At 39.6% G+C, this 17335-nt stretch overlaps 1 pseudogene; it reads left to right on the top strand.

The window, feature by feature from the left end:
• The first annotated feature begins 14520 nt into the window (after positions 1-14520).
• On the top strand, positions 14521-14724 carry LOC110207372 (DNA-directed RNA polymerases I, II, and III subunit RPABC5 pseudogene; annotated as a pseudogene).
• Positions 14725-17335: the final 2611 nt, after the last annotated feature.

Raw genomic sequence — 17335 nt, 5'->3', positions numbered from 1 at the left:
CAAAGATAATAGACAAAAGAGAAAAAGAAAAGAAAATCAGCCCTTTCATCTTCAAAAGAAAGCTTGGTCCCTACAGAGATCCTAGAATTAGTGGGGTTTCCCCAGAAGGATTAAGGTCCTGGGATTAACTGGAAGTCAACAGCCCCCACTTCAGGTGAGAAACCAAACGTCTTGGTGCTTGTATAATAACACTGGCCCTCTGGCACTGAGGGGAGAAGAAGGTGGCAAGTGAGGGACTTAACCTTTCCTCTCTCCCACTGAAGAGCCTCTGCTCATTTGAGTACCAAGTACCATAACAAACTAGCCTTGGTCCCAGGAAGGCTGGGATCTTTGCCCTTTTTCTTGTCCTGCTAAAAGTACCCTTCCACTCTGGATTCATGGGTATAAAGTAGTTTTAATCCTGGAAAATTCTTCTGGGTCATTGAAGCACAGAGGGAATCCAAAATTTCTCTATGGATCCCTAAAATATATAGGAAATCCAGTTGAAGATGGAGGCAAAACGTCTCCAGATGTCCTACATGCCTGGCACACTAAAATGTCTCCAGAATATGAGAAATACACAGCAGAGTTGCAAAGTCCTAGTTGAGTTGGGGGAAAAGATAAAGCCTTGGGAGTTGCCTGAGGTACATAGAAGTTAAAGACCTTGTCCATCTAGTAAATGTCCCTGGCAAAATTTAAATCAATCTCTCCTTGACTCTAAATTTAGTGCTTGACTCCCAATACCATGGATTATTATTATGATGATTTTTTAAAATTCTATATCTGTTATTTCATTGGTGTGAAGATTTCTTTTATCAGTGCAAATCATCAATTCCTTTATAATTTACACCATGGTACACTGAAAAGTTAATGCCTAGTTACCCAACCAGTAGTCATACCTTGGTCTATTGCACTTCGATTTATTGTACTTTGCAGATATTGAGTCTTTCTCAGATTGAAGGTTTCTGTCAACTTTGTGTCAAGCAAATCTATCAGCACCATTTTTCCAACAGCATGTGCTCACATCAAGTCTCTGATAATTGGTAATTCAATTGGTAATTTTGGAAACTTGATATTTCAAACTTTTTCATTATTATTATGTCTGTCGTGGTGATTTGTGATCAGTGATCTTTGGGCTATTACTATTATAATTGTTTTGGAGCACCACGAACCATACCCATATAAGACAGTGAACCTAACTGATACATGTTGTGTGTGTTCTGACTGCTCTACTGCTGAGCCTTTCCCCATCTCTCTCCCTCTGCTACTGCCTCCCTATTCCCTGAGGCACAGCAATACTGAAATCGGGCCAATTAACAACCCTGAAGCTTCTAAGTGTTCAAGTGCAAGGAAGAGTCAATTGATGGGTAAATTTCATTATTGTCTTATTTTAAGAAATTGTCATAGACATCCCAACCCTCAGCAACTACCACCTTGATCAGTCAGCAGCCAGCAGCATCGAGGCAAGACCCTCCACCAGCAAAAAGATTACTACTCACTGAAGGCTCAGATGATGGTTAGCATTTTTAGCAATAAAATATTTTTAATGAAGGTATGTATATTTTTTTATACATAATACTGTTGCACACTTAATAGACTATAGTAGAGTATAAACATAAATTTTATATGCACTGGGAAACAAAAAAAAAATTGTGTGGTCTGGGACTGAACTCACAAAATCTCCAAGGTATGCCTGTATGTGTCAGGGATAGGCCTTGAACCCTGGTATTCCTGATTCTAACTCTGCCCATTTATCCACCATGCCACATGGTTTTTGGATTTAATCTAAGCATAACACTCACTTCTTTGGTTGGTGGAGAAAGGCTTTCTTTAAACAAAAGTTAGGCTGTAGGGCCATTCATTGAATGCTATATGATTTTGGTCTTTTTAAAACTGAAGCTGGCTTCCAGGGTGCTCTAAGAAATAAGAAATAGATGCAGAGGGGTTGGGGTAGGCATCATAATTTCATCCCTCCTTCATTTCTCTCTGATTCTGGATGGTTAAATGCTTACAGGACTTCCCTGCATTCGAAACATTCTTTAGAAAAAAAAAGTTATTAGTAAAGAGCCGAACTGTACCAGTGAGGTCCAAGCAAGCACTGGTTTAAAAAGTGCCTCTCATTAGGTTTGAAGGGACAGGGGAACAAAGAGGGTCTGTGGATTTCTGGATCCCAGTTCTTTGGCACAGGGGGGAAAGCCAAATTTGGATGGGGATGAGTGATGTCTTTCTTTAACTGGATGTTGGGAGGCAGTTTTGGCCTAAATGTTTAGGAAGTACTTGAACTATGCTTATTAAACTCTGTATTTTCATTATTTCAGCTCAAAGAGGTCAGGAGCCTCTTGTGAAAAGAGGGGAAGGTTAAAACAACAGCTGTTTCTCTCCTTTCTTCTCTATTTCTGTTTCCATTTCCCCCCCTCCCCTTGAGCTCTTGTCTACTGCTGCAGAGAGGCAGCCTGGGCAAAGCAGAAAAACTGCCAGATTTGGAGTTAGAAGACATGTTCTTAATGTGATGTCATTTTGGTCCTCATAGTATGAAGGACAACAACTCTGGACTACACGAGTCTGCCTAAGTTAGTCAATATTGTATTTATGTGCATTTTATTTCATTGATGTTTGTGTTTAAACTTAAGTGGTTTAAATAAACAAAACTCTAAATCACTTGGTCACCATATTTTCCCTTTCCAGACTCTTTCCATACACTATTGCAGATCTCAATTACTCCTCAGCTTTCCCCTCAATATCCACTAAAGTAATGTCAAATAGGTCTGCCATCTTCTCTCACTTAAGCTTCTTACAGAATTTTAAAGCTCATCAGTGCTTAAGAAATGGTTCACCATATCTCACAAGATCTTTGAAATTTTCTGACCTCTAATGCTTTCTATAAGGTACATGCTAACCTTTTTCATTCTTGCTACTCTGGAATACTTTGGGCCTCTGGGGAAAAAATAATATTTAAAGAAGACTTATCCTTGGAAGGGGAGCCCTTTCACAGAATAGATGTCCCTGTTTCTACAAACTGCTTCTGTTTTGAAAGTTGTATTACTTTCACTGAGAGAGAGAGAGGAGAAAGAGAGAGACAGACAGACAGAGACAGAAATAGACAGACAGAGAGAGATATTTAATTTTAGAAAATAGTCAAACATGAGGGTGGAGGATCTAAGAGAGATGCAGAGGCAGCCTGGCCTAGCAGATAGATAGAATGCTAGACCAGAAGTCAGGTAGAACTTGGTTCAAATCCCACCACAAACAAGCCCCATAATTTCTCTCAGTTTGTATAATAATGATGATGATGATGATGATGATATCTGAGTCTATTTGATAACAATTATTAATATAATCATTAGTTATTATTATGTAATAGACTTAGAAGTTATGACAGTTATTATTATTGCTATTATAGTACTTAAGCTATGAGGCTGTTTTGAAAATCAAATGAGATGTGACCAAAACATGCTATATAAATGTCACAATGATGGTGATGATAAATGGAGTCATGACATCAGGGAGATGTGGAAGTAGCTGACATGAGTGGCCTTTTTTTGCTGAGCTTTTTCAGCCATGTCTGACTCTTTGTGACCCCTTTTGGGTTTTTCCTGGCAAAGCTTCATAAGGACATCCTGGAGAACAGTCATGCTTTTTATGCTCAGTCCCTACCCCCATCCCCATTTTTACTCCTCTGCCGAGAAAATGCCTGATGTGCATTCCTAGAGGAGGCTTCTTCCTGATTTTGGACCTTGCTCATTGTTTTCTGCAAGAACTATTTCTAACAGGGCAGCTGGGGAATCGACTTTTGTGAGCAATGTCTTGTACAGGAAATAACTAAAAATGTCCAGGAAATAATTTTTGTCATTGCACTGGTCTTTGAATCATGGAAGAATATGAACTTCTTTTCCTTTAGATACTCTGTGAAGGTTATTTGGTTTCTGTCATAAAAAAAAATTGCCTCCTAGCAACTAAAATTAAGGTTTTCAACAAAAGTATGGGGATAGAAAAGAAGCGTCTCCATCAGAGGAAAAATTAATGATTATATAGTTGTGTGTGTGCACATGTGTGTGCTTGTCTCTGTATGCACAGCCAGATCTATTGCTATGACTAGGAAGTCTGATTTGATTAGTAAGAGTCCAGGCAGGGTGCACGCAATTTCATTCATATTGCCAAAGTTCCATATGTTTATTCATTGGGCAACAATTCAGACTTTCTTTTGAGCTCCGCATTGCTCATTGTCTTAAGTGCATAGAACCTTGTCAACTGCCTTTTCTTCAAAGGAGAAAAAGTAGGCCAAAGGAGAGAGACAGAACGATGTCAAGGAACTTGAGAAATCTATCCAATGGAGTTCTAGTTAGTCTTGGCACCAGAACTGTATTAGCATTGCTCTGATGTGTGTGTGTGTGTGTGTGTGTGTGTGTGTGTGTGTGTGTGTGTGTGCATGCACGCATGCATGTAGAGATTCTAAGGAGGGTGAGGCCATGTACAGTTTTAGAATCCTTCAGTGAATGGCCCAGAAAGGCTTTGGGAGACAATGTAGTGTAATACACTGCTGTAAACTACATTGGTTTCCCAAAGTATTTTGAAAGCGCTCACAAAAGCAGAAAGGATAAACTGAGCCATGTGGACCCTTTATGAAGGGCTAGATTACGGTTGTGCTTTGCAAGAGACTAAGTGCACAGCACAACAGAGCTATTGTGTGACCAGAGTATTCATATTGAAAATAAAATATTAGCTGGGTGGTCTTGAATAATGAAGGCATTTTATGACTCCAGCAAAGCATATGTATAGCTGACTGATCCACAGATTACACTTACAAAGTCTGGGAGCATACCAGCAGCAGAGGGGTGAAGCAGGCTAGGGTAAAGGTTTAGCATAAAAGAGCCGCTGATCAAAGGCCCTCAGGAGGACTAAAGAACTGTTTATCTGTGACCTAGGAATACAATAGCACCAGGAATACAATTTCTTTGAAAAATAGGACTTGTTTCCAAGAGGGTCCTTACACAGTCAGACTTCAGAGAGACCGTCTCAATCCTAGACCCACAGGGAAACCAGAAAGCAAGACCAACAAGAAAAAGTGGTGAATAGTTTGGAAAGTGGCCTGACCTCCTGGCCTGAGCACAGGCCTGGGAGTTGGGAACTGGGAGGCCAAATCCCAACTCTCGCAGTGACTTGATGTGTGACCTTGGGCAAGTCACTTAATCTTTTCTTTTTCTCAGCTCATGGGGAGGGATCATGATAACAAACTCTGATATGACAGGGCTTTGGGAGGAGATCTATTGTGAAAATACGTATTGCAAAAATATGTATTGCTCAATAATATTTTGGCATGTGGGGAATTATTTAAAGATTGCTAAGAAGGCAAGGGAGAATCCAGATGGCAAATGCTTCTCATTTCTCTGCCTTTCTTGCATACACATCTTGGGGTCCTCTTTGCCACCCTTCACCCCCAACCTAATCAAGAGTTGCGGCCATATTCCAAATTGATCTTGTTTTTCATTCTGGTATGCTCTGTGAACCATATTTTTTGGACCTTAGGTCAATCAATTAAGTAACCCACAAGCATATACTGATGTCTACACTGTGTTAGGCACCAGAGAGGGAAATATCGAAATGAAACAGTCCTTACCATCAAGGAGTTCCTATTCTTTGGGGGAGATAACATGTTTATACACAAGCATATACAAAATAACTTTATAACGATCTTTTTTTTTTTTTTTAAAGAAGGAAGATTCTATCAGCTAAGGGAATCAGGAAAGGTTCCACGTAGGAGATAATGTTTGAGCTGAGTTGTGGAAGAAATAAAAGTTTCTAAACTAATGTAAGGAAGAAGGAATGGGAGAGTCAATCTCAGAGCCATGGGAATGGGGATCTGGAAATTCTTCTAGTCAAGAGTTCTGCTATCAGATGACATCATCTTTATCATCATCAACTATAGAATACCCACAGGATAATTCATATTGTACAAAACTTTTGTGGATAATCTGTAAGAAGGAATTTAATTTTAAAAATGCAATTAGCAACAAAATGAATGCGTCATAACCACACAAAAGCACAATGCTTAAATGACCATAGGACTTGGTTCCTTTCACTTCTCAGTCTGAGCTCTTCAAATGGTAGCTGGAGACTAGGAAACAAGGGAGGTGGGCTGCACCTGTCATAGCTTTTCACTGGATTAAGCAGAACTGGGGTCATTGTCTCAAGCTGTCACTCCTTCATCTTTCCCAAACCCGGCCCCCAACAGGGTCTCCTTTTTAATGCTGGGACAGATATTTGCTTACTGATTTGTCACAAAATGCTTTGCTGTGTAGAATGATTGGGATTACCAGCAGCATGTTATGTTAAAAAAAAAAACCCCAACAACCCTTGTAGTTCTGTGATTTAAAGTCTCTGCTGAAATTTGAGTGGTTGGATGCAAGAGAGTTTCTCAGTGGGAAGAGCTCAAACTGCTCTGTTCCTCTGGACAAATTACTGTCCCATATTAATCCAAGGTTGCAGTAAGTAGCTGGCTATATTTTGAAAATGATGTGGGAACCATGAGTATTTTTTCCTTTAGATTTTAATTCCTTGTTAGGTTGGGGTTGGGTTTTTTTTTTTTTTGGTATGCCATCAAAGCTAAATTTTCTGAAAACTTGGCTTGATTTTTCTATGGATTTCTAAATGTTTCTGCCTTCCAATTCACTCAAATAAATGTCATAGAATCACAGGATAGGATACTACTTTCAGTTCCACCCTTTCCTGTACATCGGACTATATTTATTCTATAATGACTTAAATTGTATAACATTTTACAGTTAATAAAGCATTTTCATATGTGTGTACATATATATATATATATCTACATACATATATACACATGTATACACACACATAATCTGACTTGATTCCCACAATAACCCTGTGAGATAGACAGGACAGGCATCATGTTATCTCCATTTTATTTTAAAGATGAAGAAACTGCGTATCAGTTGCTGAGGGTAATGAGGGTAAATGACTTGTATGAGGTCATGCATTTCGAATTGTATCCATGTCTGACTTCAAGTCCAGCATTCTCCCTCTCTCTCTGTCTCTCTATTCTGTCTCTGACTCCGTCTCTGTCTCTCTCTTTTTACCATAGCTGTCTTCTTTTGCAGGCTAAGTAAAGCCTTGAATTAAACCTCTTTTAGACTAAATCATCTCAGCTTCTTTCGCCTCTTCTCATAGGTCCTATATTCCATTTATTCATTTATTCACAAATGCATATACCATGCATATGTACTAAATATTTTAAAGCGTCATTGCTGGCTTTTGTTTTTATATCTATTACTTCACAATGTAACCTTCTTGAACCTTCCTTTGTAACAGAGAGAAAAAACCCCTGAAATCAATTGATGTTGAGAATGTGTTTGATAGCATATGCAATATTCCTCACCCATAGTCCCTCTCTACTGAGAAGGAAGTAGTTATCTTCTTTTCTCAAGGGTCAAGTCTAGCCATTGAAATCAATCTTAACTACTTTTTGGTGTTATCTTTAATTTACATGATTACATTGAACTAATCAAGAAATATTTTTAATCACCTACTACTACTGTGTTCTAGGTGTTGTTATTGTTGTTTGTCCTTTCTTGAAGAGGATCATGACATCAGGGGGATGATGCCATAACAAAAATGAATTGGATTTTAAGTGAGGGAGGGATGTGCAAAGTCACCAGCCTCACTTTCTCCTCCAGAGTCATCTGGGTCTAGTGGCAAGATATAGATCAGGATGACTGGAGATGGCCCTGGATGCAGTGGGAAATCTAGTTAAGTTAAGTCTTTCCCAGGTCTCAGTCTGACTAAGGCAATGCCCATTCCGTGACTAAGGCTGGGTAAGAAAAAAGGCAAAAAATGGCCTCTTTTACCTTCCAGGTGGTGTGGATATAAAGGTAAAAATGAATGTCAGTGCCCTCATGAAGTTTATACTCTGGAGGGTAGGGAATGAAGGGAGACAACATACACACATATGTTTGGACAAAATAAATACAAGGTAATTGGGGTTTGGGGGTTGGTACTGGAAGCTGGGGGAATCAGGAGAGACTTAGGTAGAAGATAATACCTGAGCTGAGTTTTGAAGTTAACTAGTGATTCTATTAGCTGCAACTGAGGAGAGAGTACATTCCAGGCATTAGGAACAGCCAATGAAAAGAAATAAAAATGGGAAATGTAGTGTCATATGTGATGAACAGTAAAGAAGCTGGTTTGGATATAAATAAGAGTGTGTAAGGGGCAATGAGGCTGGAAAGGTAGGGTGGGACTAGGTTGTGAAGGACTTAAAATGCCAAATAGAGGAATTTGTATTTGGCTAGGAGCTATTGGAGTTTGTCGAGTAAGAGAGAGACATAGTCAGAGTTGTACTTTAGAAGTATCACTTTGGTAACAGTACGGATGATGGATTATAGTGGGGAGAGACTAGAGGCAAGGAAAACAATTATGAAGTTATTATAATAATCCAGGTGATAGGGCCCTGAACTAAGGTAGTAGCTATGAGAAGAAAAGAGGCAGATTAGAAAGATGTTCTGAACGTAGAGTTGACAAGACTTGGCAACTGATTAGAAATGGTGAGGGAGGGACAGGTAGGTGGTGCAGTGGATAGAGCACTGGCCCTGAAGTCAGGAGGACCTGAGTTCAAATCCGGCCTCAGACCAAACACTTGACACTTACTAGCTATGTGACCCTGGGCACGTCACTTAGCCCCAATTGCCTAAAAATAAAAATCAAAAAAGAAATGGTGAGGGAGAATGAGGAGTTTAAGATGTCTCTGAAGTTATGAGCCTGTGTGACCAGAAGGATAGTAGTGTTCTTGACAGAAACATTGAAGTTTGGAAGAGGGATGGGTTGTGGGGAGAAGATAATGTCCTCTGTTTTGGAAATGTTGAGCTTGACATCCATCCCAAAATGCCAAATAGGCAGTTGCTAATTGAGGATTAGGGGCAGCTAGGTGGCACAGTGGATAGAGTGCTGGACCTGGAGTCAGGAAGACTCATCTTCCTGAGTCCAAGTCTGGCCTCACACTTGCTTGTTGTGTGACCCTAGGCCAGTCACTTAACTCTGCCTCAGTTTCCTCATCTGAATAATGAGCGGAAGAAGGAAATGGCAAACCACTCCAGTATCTTTGCCAAGAAAACCCAGGTTATGAAAAGTCTGAAAAACAACTGGACAATAACACTTGAGGATTACTGTTCAAGAAAGAGATTAGGGCTAAATATATAACTCTGAGACTCATCTACATAGAGATGATAATTAAAATCATGGGAGCTGATGAGGCCACCAAGTATAGAAAAAGAAGCCAAGTAATCAGTATTTATTACTTGTCTACTTGGGATAATGTTAGATGCTATGAGGAATAGAGAAGAAGTGAGCTGAGGAATCCCTCCAAAATTTCAGAAGTTGCTATTTCAAATATTTGTAGTTTGCTGTGCCCACATGCCACAAGTTTAACTCTTTCTTGTTCTTTGATGCAGCTCAATCCGAGTCTTTTGATTGGCTCTTCTTAAATTGCTTGCTGTTGTCTGTAGGTAATCTCTCATGCTAAGAGGAGGTGGATAGCCATTCTCTATGGCTGGAGATAATGACAAGGTAGGAAGAGTTAAAAATGAGATTAGCATTTAAAAGAGGTTTTGACCCCATATAGTCAGAGAAAACAATATCAAAAAGGAGAGAACTGTCTGAATCTGAGGGAAAATTATCTTTCGGGGATAAATCTTCATATGATATTAATACATTTTCCCATAAATATGACTTAGGAGGTATAGGAGCTTTCCCCTATATATAAGACATGTTTCCTACCATCAAGTCATTCGCAGTCTAATTGTTGTTGTTCAGAGTTTTCTTCTTGACCTCATTGGGGTTTTCTTGGCAAAGATACTGGAATGATTTGCCATTTCCTTCTTCAGCTCATTATACAGATGAGAAACTGAGGCAAACAAGATTAAGTGACATGCCCAGGGTCACACAGCTAGTAAGTGTCTGAGGCCAGATTTGAACTCAGGAAGATGAGTCTTCCAGACTCCAGGTCCGGCACTCCATACACTGTGCAACCTAGCTGCTGCAATCTAATTAGTGATACAACAATGATGGATTGGAAATAATCAATAAATAACATAAGACATTATATAGTAAGTTTTAAATGTGCCATAGGTAGGTTGTAAGATATAGGAGTTTAGTCTTGTTTAGAATCCTACTCTAATGCCTTATCATAGTGTGGAAGTGACACCAGATCCTTGGAAACTGTGTCAGCAGAGTGCAAAGCTGGTAGTTTCATTTAAAATCCCAGTTCTACAGGAAGCCTCTCTAATCCCCTTTAATGATAGTGCCTTTCCTCTGTTGACTGTCTTCAATTTGTCCTGTATGTAGCTTATCAGTACACAGTGGTTTGTATGTGGTCTCTCCCATTGGAATGTTCCTTGAGGACAGACACTATCTTTTTCACCTTTCTTTGTATCTCTGTAGTTTAGCACAATGTCTGGCACTTAGAAGGTGTTAAATAAATGTTTACTGACTCAGGGATTGATTGGTACTCCTCTCCAAAAGAAAAAGGCAGGTGAAGATGAATTCTTTGTCTGTTGTCCAAGGATTAACCTAGCTAAGTTTAGAGGGGCTGGGCAAAGGGTGATTTTTTTTTTCCTTCTAGTTACAGCAATTCTTGAAGACTCCTTATTAAGATATAGAGGCATTGCAATATGCATTGGTGGAGGTAGAATCCACATTGATGAAATCCTGGATACTTGAAGTATTGAGGTAAAGGGATTCAGAAAAGTTTGTGATTAAATAGAGATTTGAACCAGACTTTGGAGCATGGGAAGAATTTGAGTAGGCCTGGGGCTGTGTTTCATTTAATGTACTAGAAGTCAAAGTCCAATGAAAGTTGGGGGAAAAAAAAACCACACATAAGCCCTCCTTGAAATGGTTAGCAACCTCAAAAGAATATGGAATAATATGTGAACTCCTGAGAACTTTAGAGGATATCCAACAGATATTTATTAAGTATCTACTGTGTGCAAAATACCATGCAGGTGTTGGGAAGCACAAAGACAAAGATAATTCCTGCCCTTATGGATCTTAACATATTACTGAAGGGGATAGATGTAGGTCATTAAATTAAAAGAAGCCACTATGCTATGTTTCAGTGAGTGCTTCATCTGTTTACAGATGCTCTTACAAAGCCTCAGGCACTTAGCATTTTTCCTTTCATTTTCCTGTGATTTCTAGGCCCTGAAAAAAAACAGTGGAAATACTGGGATTGGATGCAAAGGGGTGTGAAATACATTTCATTAGGGCGGCACTCAGGGAATTTTATTTTATTTTTTAAAAGGTGGGTGTTTATTAAATACTTAATCATAAATAATATTTTTATTCATCAAACTAAAGAAACTTAAACATTTTAAAGCTAACTAAATTTTGCTTCAAAAATGCCAATTTTGAAAAGGTTCCTTTTAATCAAATCCATCCTCATATCTTAAGATGCATAACAATGTTTTCAATCCAATTTTCTTGACTAAAAAGTATCTTTCTAATTCTACCATTTTCCTCCTTTAGCTCCATGCTTTGCCTATGAAAGACTGGTGGAGAAGCTTAAGGACTGAGAGCCAGAGGCATATCCTTAAAAAAATTTAACTTTTAACTTCTTTGCCTTCCCTGCCTATGTGGAAGCATATTAAAAACCACCATTTTAATTTAACTGAAAATATTAAGAAATTATATTTTCTTCAGTCTAAAATTCCATAATTTTCCCTTTACTAGGGCAGTAAAAGGTCAAGAACAAAGGCTGAAATCTCTGGGTATAAACCAAATGTAGGAGTAAAACCTCTTGTCTAGTTAAGAACATTGCCTTTCCCACCCCCTGAAGTGATTGGGCTATATAACCCAACTAAAGGCAATGCCCTCTTCTCCATTCAGAACGGATTAAGTTATTGATCATACGAAGGAAGCCCTTTCAATCCTAGCAGAAAGGATTAAGATATTGATCACAGAAAGGAAGCCTTTTCAATCTTTGAGGGGAGTGATCAAGAAAGGAATTCAGTGGCTCTAGTAATTTTAGCAGAAGATCACGAGGCTATTGTTTGTTGACTCTGAAACTGGATTTTAACAAGACATGTTACTTTAAAAAAAAAACCCACGGCTAAAAGGCAACATGTGACTTTTTTTTTAAAATTCAAAATTCTTATACATGTTACTTCAGTTTGTCTTAGAGTGGAAAGATGTCTAAGAGCATAAGGTGACTATATGATTTTGAACATTTCTCTCTCTAAGCAAGCAATTCTTAGATTTAGAATAATGTTAAATGAATAAAAATCATTTCTGGCAGACTTGTGCGTAAAATTCAGAGCACTCTACAAACACACATACATACACATACATATATGCCGCATATACCAACCAGAGCCTCAGGGCCATGTATATTAATGGGCTGAGCCATGGAAAACATCAAAAGGGGGAAAATGCTTAAAGGATTTTTTTTCTTGACCTGGTATAGCTGGTTGTAGTCCCAGGGCAGTAGTGGGGGCCTCTAGTGGTGAGAAGGAGGAGGGCAAAGAGTCTGCCTGACCTGGGTGAGAATTAGATTGCATTAAGCAGTAGGTAGCATCACCAGTAATAGGTGTTCTGCAAAGATAGTTTGGAAAGGGGTTCTAGAGGAACCTCAGACTAGACGGTGACTAAGTCACTACAAGTGTCTCCTTTTTCCTCCTACACCATAGCTTCCTAAAGTAGGAGAAAGTTGTAAACAGAGGAAAGAAACGGAAGTAACTGCATCCAGGGGACCCAAGAGACTGAGAAAGAAACCTATGTTTCCAGAATGCTCTGGATCCTGAGCAACCTTGCTGCATTAGAAGTGGGTGTGCCTGGGAATAGTTAGCACATCCTGCACACACCCCTATGACTAGGGGTTGAATTGCCCCAGACTTTGACCATAAAGGAGTTGCTTAAGGCCATTTCATGTGCTTTCTAATGAGACATTAAAAAACAAAGGGAGTTGCTAGATTTATAGGAAACAGGTTGGAAGACACCAAAGCAGGAAAGAGGAAAAACATGCCAGACACACGTGAGATGCAGCACAGACTTTGGATGGTCGCCTGGGGCCCAGGCATAAGTACTGGGTGATGCTGAAGAAACTCTTCAGTGATCAGTCTCCTGAATTATTAGGAGCGGAGAATGATCCTTTGTCAGGAAGTGAATGCCATCCTCTCTAGGAACTAGACTAGAATGAATGATCTCCACTTGCCAAGGGATATTCCCTTTTCTCCATTTCTGACTTTGTGCATTTAGCACAATGTCTGGCACATAGTTGGCACTTAATAAATGGGGTTTTTTTTGTTTGTTTGACTTTTATTTTGGAATGGTGCTTGATTCCTTTTTTAAATTATTTATTTATTTGGAGGCAATCAGAGTTAGGTAACTTGCCCAGGGTCACACAGCTAATAAGTGCCTAAAGCTGGATTTAAACTCAGGTCCTCCTGACTTGAGGGTCATCGCTCTATCCACTGAGTCACCTGGCTGCCCCTAGATTGCCTTCCTTTAAAAATAGTCTATGATCACTTCTGTTCTCTTAATGAAAGTGAAATTTCCAACACTAATCTTAAAGGAAGTAATAGAAGTCACTGGAAATTTGAGGTTTTTAAGCCTTTCTATGCTTGAGAATTTCTTTTACTTTTGATTCGATTTTGTAAATCTGCTCTATAATGTAAATTTTTTTTTCAACCAAAGACAAGGTTTATTAGGACATCCTTCATATTGGGCAGACTCTTAAGGAGGAGTCTGAACATTAGTGAGCTATTGGATAGATTATAAGAATCTGACCAGTGTCTAGATTTTAAGAATCTGACCAGTGGCTAGATTTTAAGAATCTATGCAGTGGCTAGATTTCAGAATCTGAGCAGTGGCTAGATTTCAGGAATCTGAGCCTATAACATAAATTTAAAGTCCTCTTGGATGATAGGGTCATTGATCTAGAGCTGGAAGGGTCCTCAGAGACCACTTACTCCAAACCCCTTATTTTACAGATGAGGAAATTGAGGCCCAGGGAAATCCAGTGGTTTGCCCAAGAAGCCTGGGGTTCAAGTCATATGTTCCACCATTCCATCAACATAGGTTGGGGTTCCTAGAGGGAATGCTGACTACTTCTCCCCTTTGGGTTCTGGAAGTAACCCTGTGGAGTTGTGGCTTCTAACATGGGTGCACATTGATGTTTTTTCCATTCATTATCAGTCAGTGGCCTCAATTAGCTTTTAGGGAAGGTTATTTGCTAAGAAATCATAACAAGAATAGTTGGTACAAAATACTCTCCCCAAACATGGAGCACTTTTCTCCTTGCATACACAATGTCACCAAGTTTAAGGACTCAAACTTAAGATGATGAGGCACACGTGTGGCTAAAGAGCAACCTCACAACTCCTGGTTACTAGAAGTTCTCTTTTCCCTTTATGAAGTCTTCATGAAATTCATTGAAGGTCATGTTATCAGTGGTGGAAAAGTTGCTCTGCTGGGCTGGCTCCCCACGTGCCATGGTATTTATATCAACACCACCGCCTCTTTGCCTTCTCCATGATTAAACTGGTGTGCTGCTTCATATGTGACAAGATTGTGGGCAACAAGGAGGAGCTTGTGGTGGGGCTGCTGTAGGTGAAGTATACTGAGGGAGATGCCCCGGACACACTGGGCCTGTAGCACTACTGCTGCTGTCAGATGCTGTTGGCCCACATGGACCTGATAGAGAAGCTTCTGAACTATGAGGCCCTGCAGAAATGAGCTCCCATCCCTGAAGGCCTCACTCAGCTATACAGTACATGGAGGAGCCTGAGGAAGAGCCCCTACTTCTGAAGGTCAAACTCAGCTATCTGCCACAGGGCCTCCAGAAATGGCAATAAACCTTCTATTGGGGGAAAAAATGGATGTATTAAGGATCAATTCCTTGGCATGTCCATCTCAAAGTTGCTGCTTGGTTATCTCCTGACTCCAGCTCTGGTGAGCTTTGGCACTGACTGGTCATTGGTGTGATCTTTAATGAAACCTTAGGATCTCTTGAACTTGCATGGTTGACTGGGTTGGGGGAGAGACAGGGAGACAGAGACAGAGACAGAGATAGAGAGATAAAGAGACAGAGACAGAGACAGAAACAGACAGAGAGATTAAGAGAAAGACTCCTTCCTCCTTCCAAGCAATTTCCTGTTAGGGGCTTGGCTAGAACTCTACCATTAGATTGGATTGTCATTGGACCAATTGATATCAGAATAGCTTGCTGATTCATACATAGACCCAGAGGTGTGTCTAATTGTTTCCACCAATCATGAGAAATTTCCTGTGTAGCATTGTCTCATTATCCAATGATCAAAGCACTTCATTCCTCTCAAATTGATTAAAGATTAGTTTGCATTTTTGATAGATTTATTGATTCAATGTGATTATACTCCTTTAATCAACCTGTTAGCAAGTATTTAAGATGTGACAGGCACTATGCTAGGCACTGGGGATATAAATACAAAAAAAATGGAACAATCTCTACTCAAAATGAGGTTACATTCTATTAATACTGTTAATTGGGGTGGGGGTGGAAAATAAATACATATACATTAACCAAAAGAAAAAATTGTCTCATTTTACCTCCCAAACTCCGAAGAAAAATTTCAAAAGATTCTTTTAACCCAAAAAAAATTGTTAGTAGAATTCAAATCCCCTACTCCTATTTCATACACTCCTACTAGTTTCTTCAGGTCTTGCTTGAGCAATCATGGTCAATGGCTGGGGGAGGTATGAAGTGGCAGGATCTAGGAGGACTATTTGATGTAGGCCTAACTGAAAGGGGGTAGATTTAATAGGTAAAGAGTTATCACCACTCAGGTATGAGATTAGAGCATTTGAATGGTCTTAAGAATCTTAATGGTGATTGGGACACTGCAAACAAAGGCAGATTTCTCTCTTAGTAATTATTAGTACCTACACATAGAAGAAGAAAAAAAAACCCAAAATTAAAAATAATTTTTAAAAATCCAACTTATAGTTCAGGTTCTTAGTGTCCTTTTTATTGTGTATGAATTTTCCTTTGAGTTATTATTTTCAGAGCTAGGGGAATCCAAAGTTGGAAGGGGCCCAGTTCTCTCTGGATTTCTGAGAGTCCCTGTTGTCAAGCTTAAGATCAAGTGGCTTAAGATCTTGTTCCAATTGCTTGGAACTATCAGTTGGCATCCAGGTATCTTACAGCTGGTGGGGAAAAGAACATTTCCTACAAAGCCAAGTATTCAGGGAAGAGTTGGCAAGGAGTTCCATTAGCTTCTCTTCTATTCGCTGCTGGGCAGACCACCCTCCTTCCTCACTTCAAACAAGGAGGTTGATGGCTTCCTCCACTTCTGCAGCTGGGTAAGTGGTACTGAAGCTAGCGCTGGCATCAGCAATGTTCTCTGGCTGCTGGCCGCATACAGAGGAGGATACCTTTGTGTAGTCAAAGAGTTGTTTTGTTTTCTTTTTAACTTCAGACACTTTGACTAATACAAGCAGGGTTGTAAGCTCAAAAATTTACCACTTAATCACATGGCAGACTTCAGCTCTTACCATTGTTAAACTCTTGAAAACTGGCAGGCCCATTTTGGGGGTGACAGTTTGGAGTTTAAAGAGCAGAAAGGGACTTTTCTGCTTCAGCTCAGATAATTCCCGAGGGGGCAGCCAGGGACTGGTTCTCAGGCAGGTCATTTATAATCTCTGTACTTTTGTGGATTTGCCCCTTGACCTCATCCTCAGAGCACAAGGTAATCCTGGGAAGGTCTCATCCATAAAATAGGGAAGAGTCTTTTCTGGAAGGAAAAAAAAATGGCAAGAAGAAACCCAGAGAAGGAGACCCTTATGCAATAGGCAGACCAAAAATATTTGCATTAAAGATTCATAGATGACCTCTATTACTTTCTTGATCTATAATCTGTGTGATTTGTTCCTTCTAGGAAAGGAAAACACGGACACTACATTACTGTTCATTTGTGGAGCTGTTGTTTTGCTTTTTTTTTTTAACCCTCTTTTGTGTGTGTGTGTATGTATGTGTGTGTGTAAAAGAAAGAGACAGACAGACAGACAGAGAGGCAGAGACAAGACAGAGACAGAGAGAGACAGAGGGATGGAGGAAAGGAGAGAGAATGAGAGAGAGAGAGAGAACTTCATAAGCATGGCCCTTTGGCATTTAACAAATGCTACATAAAAGCAGTGTTTCCCTCCCTCAACCTCACATTGTACTAAGAAGATTTCCCACAAGGTGAGAGTATAGGTATAATTTTTTAGACAACCAACTCAAACTTTCTACTTTTACGTATAGACCCTGAATTTTTGCAGCTTACAATCTAGACCAAAGGGACGTGACCAGACATGAAGATTTAAAAAA

The sequence above is a fragment of the Phascolarctos cinereus genome, unplaced genomic scaffold (genome assembly GCF_003287225.1).
Source record: "Phascolarctos cinereus isolate Bilbo 61053 unplaced genomic scaffold, phaCin_HiC Scaffold_2;HRSCAF=192, whole genome shotgun sequence".
Lineage (NCBI taxonomy): Eukaryota > Metazoa > Chordata > Mammalia > Diprotodontia > Phascolarctidae > Phascolarctos > Phascolarctos cinereus.
This window is presented reverse-complemented; position numbering and strand designations above follow the sequence as displayed.